The 13309-nt window shown below is 39.2% G+C and overlaps 1 protein-coding gene across 1 annotated transcript in view; it reads right to left on the bottom strand.

The window, feature by feature from the left end:
• Nucleotides 1-13309, bottom strand: part of GPR158 (G protein-coupled receptor 158) — a 425355-nt gene that overhangs the window by 301760 nt on the left and 110286 nt on the right. The gene's annotated exons all lie outside the window — the stretch shown is intronic.

Genomic DNA, 13309 nt, shown 5'->3' with positions numbered 1-13309 from the left:
AAAGAAGAGGTCTACTCTCTCTGGAAAGAATAGACTGCTCCCTAGGGGAGAGATGTTGTGGAAGTAGAAACACAATTTGGCAACTGATTGGTAGGTTGGTCAATGAAGAATGAGAAATCAAGGCTCGCATTGAAGTTATGGGTGGTTTTCTTTGAAAGGACTCACATTAGGGGCCGCTAGGTGGTGTTGCAGGTAGAGCACTGGCCTTGAAGTCAGGAGGACCTGAGTTCAAATACAGCCTCAGGTGCATAATACTCAATAGTTGTGTGACTGGGCAAGTCACTTAACCCTAATTACCTCATAAAAAAAGAAAAGATTCACATTATAAATTATTTTATTGATTATGATGAACTTTTACATTCATCATTACACATAAGCCTCACAAAAATCCTGTGAAGTTAGCTCTAAGACAAGATATCTGGTATTGCCGAGGCAGCACCATAGTGGATAGAATGCCCACCTTGGAGTCGGGAAAACTCATTTTCATGAGTTCAAATCCAGCCTCAGACACTTACTAGCTGTGTGACCCCAGGTAAGTTATTTTACCCTGCTTGCCTCAGTTTCCCCATCTCTAAAATGGCAAACCACTCCAGTATCTTTGCCAAGAAAACCCCAAATGGAGTCACAAAGAGTTGGACATGACTGAAATGACTGAACAATAACAACAAACTAAGGATAAATTGTGACTTGCCCAAAGTCTCATAGCAAATGGTAGAGCTAAGACTCAAACTCCTTCTCACTCCAAATCAAATCCTTTTTCAACCATACTGAAATTCTAGATAACTGCCATTTTGAATGACATGCTGATCCATCTATTGTCTACCACAAAGAAAACATGGTTTCAAAATTTCCAGAAAGACCTTCTGGCCCAAGGGTCACCATTCCCTGGAGGAGGTATCAAGCCTTTATAGCATTTCAAAGAAACTACCAATGAATGGCAAAGCTCTTTTGTGGTTTCAAAGTGACATTATCAAAGGTAATTTAAATCTTTATTCACCTTCACAGGGCAAGCATTCCTAAACTCATATGTGAAACCTCTCCCATGTAGAAGGTGATGAAAAATTGATATTGTGCGGTTGAAAGTCTCTTTCATGAATAAGACATGACACAAAATATTTTTAACTTGCCCAGCAGCATTAGTCCTGCTTCTTCAATGCTATGTGTGATTCTATCTAAAAGTTTTAAACGCTGTCCTTTGAAAAAGTCAATCTAATTCTTTCTAAAACAGATTTCCTCGACTCTGGCTTTACAGTAGCCCACGTACCTCAAAAAGCAGTCTGAGATTTTTCAGGAATTAATCCAATTTTAATCGAATTTAATTCAACAAGCATTAAGTATATGCTATGTGAAGGCACTGTGCTGGGCCCTGGAGATTAAAAAAATTTAATTAAAAACAAAAACAAACAAACAAAAAAAGCCCTGACCTCAAAAAGCTTATATTCTACTTTCAATTAATCAATAGATGAGAAATCGAAGCACATAAAGGCTGTTACTTGGCCAAGGTCATAAAAAAAAATAGAAACCAAACCAAAGAGCACATCCATGAGTTAGAAATTGTCTGCGTATAAGGAAGGCAATATTTGTACAATATAGATAATGCACAACAGAAAGAATAGGGAGGCAGAGCTTAAATGGATTAGAGTTCACAGAAGAGCTACAATTTCAGCTAGGCCTTGAAGGACAGGTAAAGGAGGGGCCTTGGGATTTCAGAGCACAGGAATAATACCAGAAAAAAAGCAGAGGCAGAGACAGGGATAGTAAGTGTCTGTAGAAAGTTGGTAGACTAGCCAGAGTGGAGCAAAGGTTCCAAACTGGATGGGCAGTGCCTACTTTACAAACAAGTTATGTTCTAATAATCCATTTATAAGTTTGTTTGGTTTTCTTTTTTAGGCAATTGGTGTTAAGTGACTTGCCCAGGGTGACACAGCTAGAGTGAGAGTCAAGTGTTTGGTCTGAGATCAGATTTCAACTCAGGTCCTCCTGACTTCAGGGCTGGTGCTCTATCCACTGCTCCACCTAGCGGCCCCTCATTTATAAGTTTTTGATAATAATAATAGTAACTATTAAGTGCCCACCATGTGCCAGGAACTATGCAAAGTGCTTTACAAATATTACCGAATTTGATCTTCACAGCCATGAGAGGTAGGTGCTATTATTATCCTTATTTACAGATGAGAAAACTGAGGCAGACAGAAGTTAAATGACTTGCCCAGAATCACACAGCTAGTCAGTGCGTGGGGCCACACTTGAACTCAGATCTTCATTTCTCTGGGACCAGAGGTCCATCCACTGCGCCACCTAGCTATTTCATTTAGAAAACATTTCCCCACTGAAACAATGTCATAATCAGTGTTTTGAGCTCTGAAAGTAGCCCACAAAGACCTATTTAACCAATAATGGAATATGATAGAAAATGGTGCTCTGGCAACACTAGTTATTGAAACAGAAAATCAATGATATTTAGTAAGAATTTTTCCTCACATGTATTTGAATGCTGGCACCTATATGTGTTATCTCTCTCTCTCTCTCTCTCTCTCTCTCTTCTCTCTCTCTCTCTCACTCTCTCTCTCACTCTCTCTCTCTCTCTCTCTCTCTCTCTCTCTCTCTCTCTCTCTCTCTCTCTCTCTTCCTCTCCCTCCCTCCTTCTTTCCTTCTCTCACCAAGGCTTTAAATAAATATTTCTTAATCCCCCTCTTTGCACAGAAAATTGTGCCAAGCTTCAGGGGTAGATGCAAACACAAATAAGAAATGTCTGCTATCATGGAATATACAACCTAATAGGGAAATATGAAATTGTTGTTCATCCTCTGTTTCAAAGAGAACTAATGATGTCAAAGAGTGATGTCTTGACTTGTGCATGAATTGTGTTTAAATAAGGCAGAGTTGCACAAAATCATCAGCCTTCCTCTCTTCCAGAGTCCTCAGAGTCTAGTGGCAAGACAAAGTCAGGATGACTGGCAATGGCCTGGGATGCAGTACACGACCTTGGCATCTTTGATGTCTGATCAAGCTCTTAGCACTCCAAAGCATCTACTTCAGCCACCTTTGAGGCCATTAGAACAAATTGTCCTCATTTGCCCACTCTGCTGTGGAAAGTCTTCACATGCTTGGGGTAGACATCCACCTAGCTCACCAATAGGTTTGAAACTTGGCAGTTACCCTCAACTGGTTTGACTCGTCTGCCAAGACAGCACAGCTTCTAGGAGCCATAGGTGAAAGTTGGGTGCCAGGTGGATACCAAAGGTGGATGAGCATCCCTGAGAAAGGTTTGACAAGCCCTCACACCGGAGATGCTAGTCTTCTTTGAAAACTACATTTATATATATAAAAATACAAAAAAAGAAAACTACATTAATCCATGGTTCCTCCCCCTCCAGTCAAAGAGGTAAAGGTTTTAGTGATAATATATTCAATGTTGTGAGACATTCAATGATAATTGAACAGTTGGCAGTACGAGTGCAAAATGTCTTCCCATCAGCCTTTCAGGCATTGGTCTTAATTCATTTGCCACCACTCCTGTCCCTATCCTCCCCACCACCACCACCACATACACACACACACACACACACACACACACACACACACACACAGGCATTCTCACTCACCTTCAATAGTATAGACTCATTTGTAATAGATCCAGTACTGGATTTGGAGTCAGGGAGGCCCAGGTTCAAGTGCCACCTAAGAAACTTATTAGCTGTGTGACCTTAAGCAAGTCACAGTGAAAACAGTAAAATAATAAACAATAAAATGAGGATGGTAATAGCACATATGCCATGGGGTTGTTGTAAGGACTGAATGAGATAATGTGCAGAAAGAGCTCTGCAAACATTAAAGCCACTATATATATATATATATATATATATATATATATATATATATATATATATGTATATATATGTATATATATATGTATATATATATACGTATATATATGTATATATATGTATATATATATACATATATATATGTATATATATACATATATATATACGTATATATATACGTATATATGTATATATACGTATATATATACATACATATATACGTATGTATATATATGTATATATATGCATATATATATACGTATATATATACGTATATATATATACGTATATATATACGTATATATACATATATATGAGTTATTTTAATATTATTGTATCATCAATTTTAACTATTGTATGATCATCATTATTATGAATGCCTTTTGACCTCCATTCAAGGATGGAGCCTCTTTCCTACCCTCACCCCTTTGAACTTTAGGAGACTGAGGTTTTGTCTATTTGAGCAAAAATATTAAACAAATGTCTGAAATTTTGTTGTTGGGCAAGTACATTTTATAAATGCATTAACATAGAACAAAGGCTCTAAGACAGAGGCTGACAACCACGATAGCTTCACCTAGCCCTTTTGTTTTGGCCTCTAGATTTGTTTGTAAAGCCAAAAAGTCTCATGACAGCCTGAGGCGAGCCACAACACTTTATCAATAAATGGTCTTTTTGCATTTTTGTTGAGTGGAAAGGTCCTTGAAATGGCTTGAAGGACATAAATGATTGAGAATCATGGATTTTTCAAGACCTGGAAAGAAATTTTCTAACTCAGAATCATATAGTTGGCTGGGCCAGGGACTTGAAGCAACCAACAGAGAAGCGTCATTCAAAAGGATAGACACTTTCATACTAAAGACTTTCCGAAGCTGGCTGCCTGACTCAGTGCAGCTCTCATAGTCCCCTCACTAGGTAAACTATAAAAGACTAACCCTCCTCGTCCACAGTTGTAGCCCCAGCAAATGATAGCACAGAGAGGCAAAGGCCTAAAGAGACTGAATAGCAAAAGACCAGTAACATATGACAGCTCAGAAAACACTACAGCTAGAAACCACTGCAGATGCTCAGCAGAGAATAAGCAATGTGCAAACGGAAAGTAGAGATGAAATGCCAAGCAGAGAGCAGTAAGGTCAATCAAGCTAACCAACGGTTCTGCCCCACAAGTACCGCAAACTTAGGTTAGCTCTCTGGGGCCCTGTGTATGGTATGGGTCCCTAAACACTGTGCTGGTCCAGTCGTCCATTACCTGATAGCCATCCGCCAATCCTCACCACCACCCAGGGAAAATGGTCAAGGTTAAAGTGAGGCAAATTCCTCTCACCGGAGAGAGTTCTCTCAGTTCAGTTCAATACAACAAATATTTACAAAGTGCTTAGCCCAGTGCATCCAGCATGTAGTGCAGTGTCTAGGCACTTAGTAAGCAGTTATTGACTCACTGATTACAAAGAAAAATAGCAACTCTTGACCTTAACAAGCTTACAGTCATAGACTTTTCACAGACCTAGATCTGAGAGGAACTTCAGAGACCATGTAGCCCAACCCCTTCAGGTTATAAATGTAAAGTAAAAGTAAAGAGACTTACCCAAGGTCACATAGTATCAGAGACAGGATATGAACACAGAACCATGCTATTTTAGCCCATAGGTTTACAGACTGTGTGTTTATCTGTAGGGTGATAAGTATATAATACCAGAAAAGGAAGATAGTTTTTATGACACAAGGTGATAGGACAAAGAAGAATTCTATACAGAAAAAAAAATCTTCAGTAAAAGCAGGGAAAGTACTCAAATGTAATCCTTGTTCCTTGTGTATTCACTGGGCCAAGAGGATGAGTACAAACACCCCTGGCTTCCCAACCCCTACTCATCTTCACCTCTCATTCAGTTGACTATCTTAACATGGAAAAAGAATAAAGGTATCTCACCTTCCCACCCCCGGCCTGGTATGTTCACTGAGCTGGGGAACCCAATCCAGCCCTCCATTCCCCTTCCCACACCATTCTGAGTATACACGAAGTGCTCAATAATCACAGTTATCTTAAGGTTAATATTAATTAATTTAATCATCTTGATCAGACTAGTTTCTTCTGAAAGAAGTAATTAGGGTGATCCGGAATTAAGGAGACAGCCAAATAAAACTGACTTGCTGGAAATTGAAAGCCAGACCAAGCTAACAAGAAACTATAGTCATTGGAAATTAATTATTTAATATATAAAGGAAGGAAGGAAGCTAGACTTAGAAAAAAAATGCTAGACTTTGGTTTCAAGTAGACCCCTCACTATTTTCAGCCTCAGAATACAAGTACACATGCTGTCACCTAAACAAACACTTAAATTGTGTTCTAATAAATGGCTCCATGATTTCCCATGGTTAATATTTGCTGGCTCCATAGCCCAAGATTTCTTCCTCTGCTAAAGAAGAAAAGGATGCTAAAAATAGGTATGGAAATCTATTGCATGGAGATCATTTCTCATCAGAAAAACTGAGAAACTGCTGTGATAAGATTAATGATATTTTAAAGTTACAGTTGCTAGTTAGATGACCTTTCTGTGCCTCAGTTCCTTCAATTATAAAATGGGGATCAAAATCATGATAAAAGGACAGGTACTAGGCTTCTGATTTCACTGGTATAGGGAATTTCCTAGTGAAGAAACTCCCCCACCAATATAGGTTAGCACCTTCTCTGCAATTTATAGTCTTAGAAAATTACCTAAAGCATTGAGAGGTTAAATGTTTGCCCAGGCTCACACAATCAGAATGTGTTCAGAGGCAAGCTCTGGGGCCAGCTCTCTCTTTATATACAACACTGCCTGGCTCACTAATGATTATAACTGACATCATTTCTAAAGTCTTTTATGTACAAACAGTTCTTACAACTCTGAGAGGTAAGTATTCTTCTGTGTTAATTCTATTTATATTTTTATTGAAAAGGTAATGGTTACTTCAAAATGATAACAATGACACAAACATTCATACAGCACTTTGAGGTTTGTAAAGTGCTACACACATGCTTAATACATATTATCTCATTTGATCCTCACAACAACCTTATAAGATAGGTGCTATTAGCAACATTTTACAGATGAGGAAACTGAGGCTGAGAGAGGTTAAGGAACTTAATCAGAGTCATGTAGCTAATAAGTGTCTGAAACAGAATTTGCTCTCAGATCTTCCTGATTCTAAGTCCAATACTCTACCTACTATGCCGCTTAGCCATCAGTTTAAGACAGAGCTTGTTATCGTTCCTCCCATACCCATTTTCTTTTGAACTTCCCAATTTGAACTTCCCTATTTCTGTCAAGGGCACTGCCATTCCTTCAATCATCCACCTTTATAAACTCAGAGTCTTCTCACCTACTCACCATAACCAACCAATGCCAAGTCTTGTCGATTCCACCTCCATAGCATCATCTACATCCTTCTCCTCTTTATTCATGCCTATAATTTAGCAGTTCAACAGGATTATTGCAATAGCCTCCTACCTTTCTTTCTGCCTCAACATCCTCCCATCTCCAAACTATGCTCTAAACAGCTACCAAAATAATACTCCTAAAGGATGGGGTTGACCATATCACTCCCCTGCTCAAAAAACTCCAGTGGATCCCTTCAATCTCTAGTGAAAAAATATAAATTCTTCTGCTTGGCCTTTAGAACCCTCCTCAGTCTGGTTCAAAACTCATTATGTTTTTCTCCCCATCATACACTCTTTCCAATACCAAACATCCCATCTCCCACCCTTGTGCCTTTGCAAAGTTGTCCCCAATACCAAGAATCCATTTATTCTCTCCTCATCTTTATCCCCTAAAATCTCTAGGTCTCTTCAAAGCTAAGGGTCACACAGGTAACAAATGTTGGAAGTGAGATTCCTGACTCTAAGTACAGTATGCTAACACACCAAGAGGTAGATTGTACAGATATAGAATCCAGCCTATGCCAAGGACAGAGACAGGAGAAGAGTTTCAAATGACATATAGAGGCTCACATTAATCAAATGCTGGGGTAAGACTCAAATACAAGCCTTCCAACCCAAACTTGTGTGCCCTTTCCACTGTTAGTTATTTTTGGTAAGTAAATTATCTTATATTTAATGGAAATCAACCTCTTTTCACAATCTCATGCACTAACCCTGGGTAGACTAGGTTTTGCTATCCTGGTCCAGAAAGTAGAAATCACATACTTGTGATCTCAAAGCACTATACAAACTTGGTGCAGTCATTTCCCATAATCTCACTGTGTGGCTGACAACAGGCATTAAAAGCTCTTTCTTACAGATAGTAATTAAGACACAGAAATTTTTAAAAAGTGATTTAATGATGGGCCTAAGGCAGGAGCCAAAATGCAGGCCAAGGTCCCAGTTTCCTCAGATAAAGGAAACAAGAGATGGCACAGTTAGGCAGAGGGATGTACTCCTCCACCCTTTCCTCTACCTCTAAGAATCCCTACTTTCTTCCAAAGATCTGCTCAAATACTACATCCTGCATGAGGCTTTTCCTGATTCCACCAGACTCTAGAGCTTCCTCCCACAAACACCAAAATTACCTACCATTTACTTTGTACATATTTAGTATATTCTTATGCATGTACGTGTTGTTTTCCCCAAAAGAAGCTCCTTGAAGACAAGGATTATTTCATTTTTTTCCTCAATCTCGAAGGGCTGGCATGAGGGTTAACAAACTACTCCCCCAACATCACCTATTTTCACAAAGCCAGTGAGCTAAGGATGACTTTCAAGGATTACATTTAAATAAAGTTTTATTACATTTATGATTTTTATATTTTCAAATAAAGTTTTATTCTATTTACTCTTGTAAATATAAAAACATAAAAACTATTCCCGTCTTGAGGACCATGCAAAAAGGGTCATGAGCCCAGTTCTCAGGCAATAGTTTGCCAACCACTGGTCAAGCATATGGTAGGCACTTAAAAATTCTTTCTCTCTTAATTGACTAGTAATCTCTGCACAGTGTGAGAAAACCTACAAAGACAAGAAAGCTTTTAGAAACATTACAAAGCAGCCATACTTCTTCACCTTGTATCCTTTAAAATGTTCATTGGGATCCATCTGCAGACAATCTGTAACTGATCAAATCCTTCACACTTTTCGTGATGGAAGGGGATTACATCTAATTCACTGCATTGGGACTGTTTTCCCAATTCCTCTGCCATCAATTCCAACTCTGCACTTTCTCTCTCTCTCTCTCTCTCTCTCTCTCTCTCTCTCTCTCTCTCTCTCTCTCTCTCTCTCTCTCTCTCTCTCTCTCTCTCTCTCTCTCTCTCTCTCCAGATAAAATAGTGATAGATGGGTAGGCAACCTTATTCTCAGAAAATGTGGAATGACTCACTCAGCAAAGCTAGCCTTGTGACTCACAGGAATGACTCAGAAAACTCAGAAAGAAAATGACTTTTTTAAAAACCAAAATCATCTTGCTAAGCCAAAGAGGATTATTTAAAAAGGGGTTTTCCTTCTCTCTCTCCCTTCCTCCCTCTCTCTGTCCCTCTCCCCCCCTCTCCCCCTCTTCTTCTCTCTCCTTCTCCCTTTCTCTCCCTCTCTTTCTCTCTCTATCTCTTTTAATTGCAATAGAACATTAAAGTTAAGGCATAAATTTAATATTGAACAAAAAGATGCCCTATTAAATAGTGACTCACTGAATTTCTCCCACTGGCCTCTCTTTAAAGACATCTATTTGTTTACTCCCAAACCAACTCTTCTTTTCCTGGCTCAGATAACTGGAACTGCATTAGTCTTTTTTGAGTTGATTGATTAAATGTACAATTGCAATATGGATGTAGTTGATGCAACAACAGGACAGATTAAAATACAAATAAAATGGTAAGAAAATTCAATCAGATAAAGGAGCAAGTAGAATATCTAAGGAACTTCAGCAAAAGGTATCAGAGTCACAGAAACAAAATGGTCCATGGACTTAAGTAGGCCAGTATGCTATCATATATGTCTGAGTTGAGGGGAACTTAGAGATATTAGAGTCAGAGGGTCCAAGAAGGGCCCTCATAAGGCTATGCAGTCTAACCCCCTCATCATGTAGATTAGGAAACTGAGGCCAAATAATTTGTTTGGTTAATCAATAAAGCTTCGCACATACATGCACCAGTGCCATTTTACAGCTAAAGAAATGGAAAACCAGAGGGGTTAAGACACTGATGGCCAGGGTCATGCAGTAAATTAGTGGCCGGAAGGATCACATCTAGAAGCCAAATCTCCTAATAGCCAGGCTAGTGCTTCTTTCACCATACCATACTTAGAATGGTAACTAACACAGGGTAAGTGGGAGAGAGGCATGCTCCCTACCCACCATGGCCCTCTATCCCACTACTCCTGTACTCTCTAAGACCTTGTTAGCCTCATACTGTCCCACAGAGTTTAATGGCCCCCACTCTCCTTTGCACCTCATTCATCTATCATGGTACCCATCTTTCAGAGCACACCTTCATCTAGACCACCTAATTCCAGGGACTAAGGGTTTGGTAAGTCATCGTGCAGGGGAGTAGGGTAGACTTTCTGAAGGACAGGCCATACCCTCAGCATAACTGTACCCAATTGTAGCAGACTATCCTGGAAACCTTAATTATGACTTTCACTAGGATTGCTCATGCCCTTTGTCATATTCAGAGAGGAAGCCAAGTGTCTTGGTCATTCTATTTCAGGGCATTACATCTTGAATTCTGAAATCTTCTCCACCTCCCAATATTCGCCTGAATTTGTCCCCATAATTAGAATTCCTAGTTATGTTTCTGATCATAGTGCCTTACAACTTACCTTCTTTAGTCCTTAGTTATTCTTCCTTTATAGTCTGAAGAAACATACCTGGTAAAGCAGAATCTTATAGCTCTTTTATGACTCTTATGATGTTCAGTTCCCTGGAGACCAATTACCACCATGTAGAGGAATGGCACTATTCCCTAGCCACTGACTGTACCCCTCATTCCATTTACCAACTTTGAAAATTGTATTAGTGACAAGGAAGACCAAGAGAGACATGTGTATGGCTCAACAGAAACAATGGAAAAAATATCTTATAGAACTTGAATCAATTGCTGATCGTGGATAGGACTGTAGTATCAGATAAAGATGAGAGATTTTCCATTTTATTCCTTATGACTAAATCTCAAAGGGGCCCTTTGGAACTCAATAATATCACGTTCTTGGTCTGGAGCTATAGTGAGGAAAAGATTTCTTTGTCACTGACAAAAGTTTGCCTTTCTTATTTTTATTGTTCAGATCCCTCCCTTTCTTTTCTGACAGAAAGGTTCACATTCTTCACAGAGGTGGGCTTTGTTTGTACTACTCTGACCTCACCAGTAACTGTTCACCCTGTAGGCTAGCAGAAAGAGCTCTGTGCCTCAGTTTCTTCATCTGTAAAATCAGGGGGTTGGATTGAATGACTTCTAAGGTCTTTCTAGGTCAAAATCTATAATATTATATGGGTAACTCAGATTTCTCGACTGTCCACAGATGCCTGAACTGATATCTTTTTCTCTTGGTAGATTTCCTTATATCAGGCTTAGTGGACAGAATATTAGAAAGCAGGAGCATAGATAAAGAAACTGAAGAACATAGAGGTTAAACGATTTCCCCAAGGTCACACAGGTAGACTCAGAAGGGACTGTCCTGTATGATTATAATATACTGGCATATATATAAACTTTTCCATTGTTTTTAATGTCAATCATTCAATAAGCATTTATTAACTGCCTACTCCATGACAGGCACTGTGCTAAGCACTGCAGATATAAAGAAAGGCAAGGGACAGTCCCTGCTCTCAAGGCGCTCACAATCTAATGCGGAAGTCAACATACAAACAACTATGTACAAAGAAGCTAGATAGGCAGGATAAATTGGAGATAATCCACAGAAGGAAGGATGGAACTTGGGGGTCTCAAGATGTCAGTTTCTCATCTGATACTCGGGAGCCTGAATTAGGCATTTACTATATGCCAGGCCAGGTGTCATGCTAAATGCTAGGCATACAAATATGAACAAGTCCTCACTGTCAAGAAGCTTACAAGCAATATTGAGCACCTACTATGTGCCAGGCACTGTGCTAAGCACTTTACAAATAATATTTCATTTGACCCTCATACCAACTCTAGGAAGTAGGTGCTATTATTACTCCCATTTTGTAGTGGAGAAAACTGAAGCACACAAATGTTAAGTGACTTGCCCAGAGTCACAGAGCTAGGAAGTGTCTGAGGCTAGATTTGGACTCAGATAATCCTGACTCCAGACCCAACACTATGCCAACTATCAACATTGGTAGAAGGAGTTTCCTCCCTGGAAGGTTCAAGTTTTTAAAAAAAAAGTTTATTTTCACATTTTGTCAGAATGTTGCACGATCTCATTGGTCTAGACATTCTTCTGAAATCACAAAGAATTTTCTTTCCTTCATACTTTGCTTTGAGAGTTTTTCCTTCTAGTCTGTTAATGAGATCTCTAGGTCTTTTCCTTCCTAAGATTCACCCTTGACTTTTTTAGTCTCACATCTTCTTCTCTGACCTTCTTATGACTCATACCCTCTCAACAATTTGCCTTATGATCTTTGTCTTCTGTTCCAAACTTTGGAGGCCAATCCTGGGAAGTATTCAGGATTCCAAGTGAACTTACATGAAGACAATGATAATATTAAAATCAATGAAATCAAGGAACAAAAAGAATTCAAGTGTTGTGCAAATACTTCAAGTGCCAATATTATCCTGAAGTTTCTCTAATCCTCTTGGGGATGTCAACGGATCCACAATTGCAAAGTTACGTGTATTCCCTCCATTGATCCAGAGAGTTGGCAGGACTCTGTAGATAGGACCCTGGACTTGGAATCAGGAAGACCTGATTCCAATACTGCTTCAGATATTAGCTGTATGACCCTGGGCAAGTCACTTAGCCTTTCTCTGCCTCAGTTTCCTCATCTGTAAAATCTGAACTCTAAGGCCTCCAAGAGCCCTTCCAGCTCTCAATCTGTAAGCCTATATACCTCCATTTCTTCCAGTCCTTGTCCAAGTCTCTCTGTAAATGTGAGGATACAGTCAATGCAATAAGGTTTTCTTCTGATTCTTTTACTATTTCAAGGGCACTAGTGGAGGATTTTGGTTGTCCAAATGTTACTCCTCAGTCTTGCTACCTGACCAGCCCACCTCCTTTTCTAAACATCTATGTACTTTATGCCATTTCTCGTGTGTAAAGTCATTGCTGGCAATATGCTGTTACTTCCTGATATCCAGCATGCAGCTCACCATTATGCACTGAACTATTTGTAGTGATTACACTTTGGGTATTGTGATGTTATAAGATTAGCAGTCATATAAAATCACTAGGAGTAAAGAGATACATGGTCGAGATTTAGCTTTGCTACTAACTAGCTATATGATCTTGAGTAAGTCTTATCACTTGGCCTTCATTTGCTCTTCAGTAGAATGAGACTGGAGAAGAATGGTATAGTTCAAAGACAAATTGATTTGGAGTCAGAGGG

The sequence above is a fragment of the Phascolarctos cinereus genome, unplaced genomic scaffold (genome assembly GCF_003287225.1).
Source record: "Phascolarctos cinereus isolate Bilbo 61053 unplaced genomic scaffold, phaCin_HiC Scaffold_1;HRSCAF=81, whole genome shotgun sequence".
Lineage (NCBI taxonomy): Eukaryota > Metazoa > Chordata > Mammalia > Diprotodontia > Phascolarctidae > Phascolarctos > Phascolarctos cinereus.
Note: the sequence above shows the minus strand (reverse complement) of the source record. Positions and strands in the feature narration are given on the sequence as shown.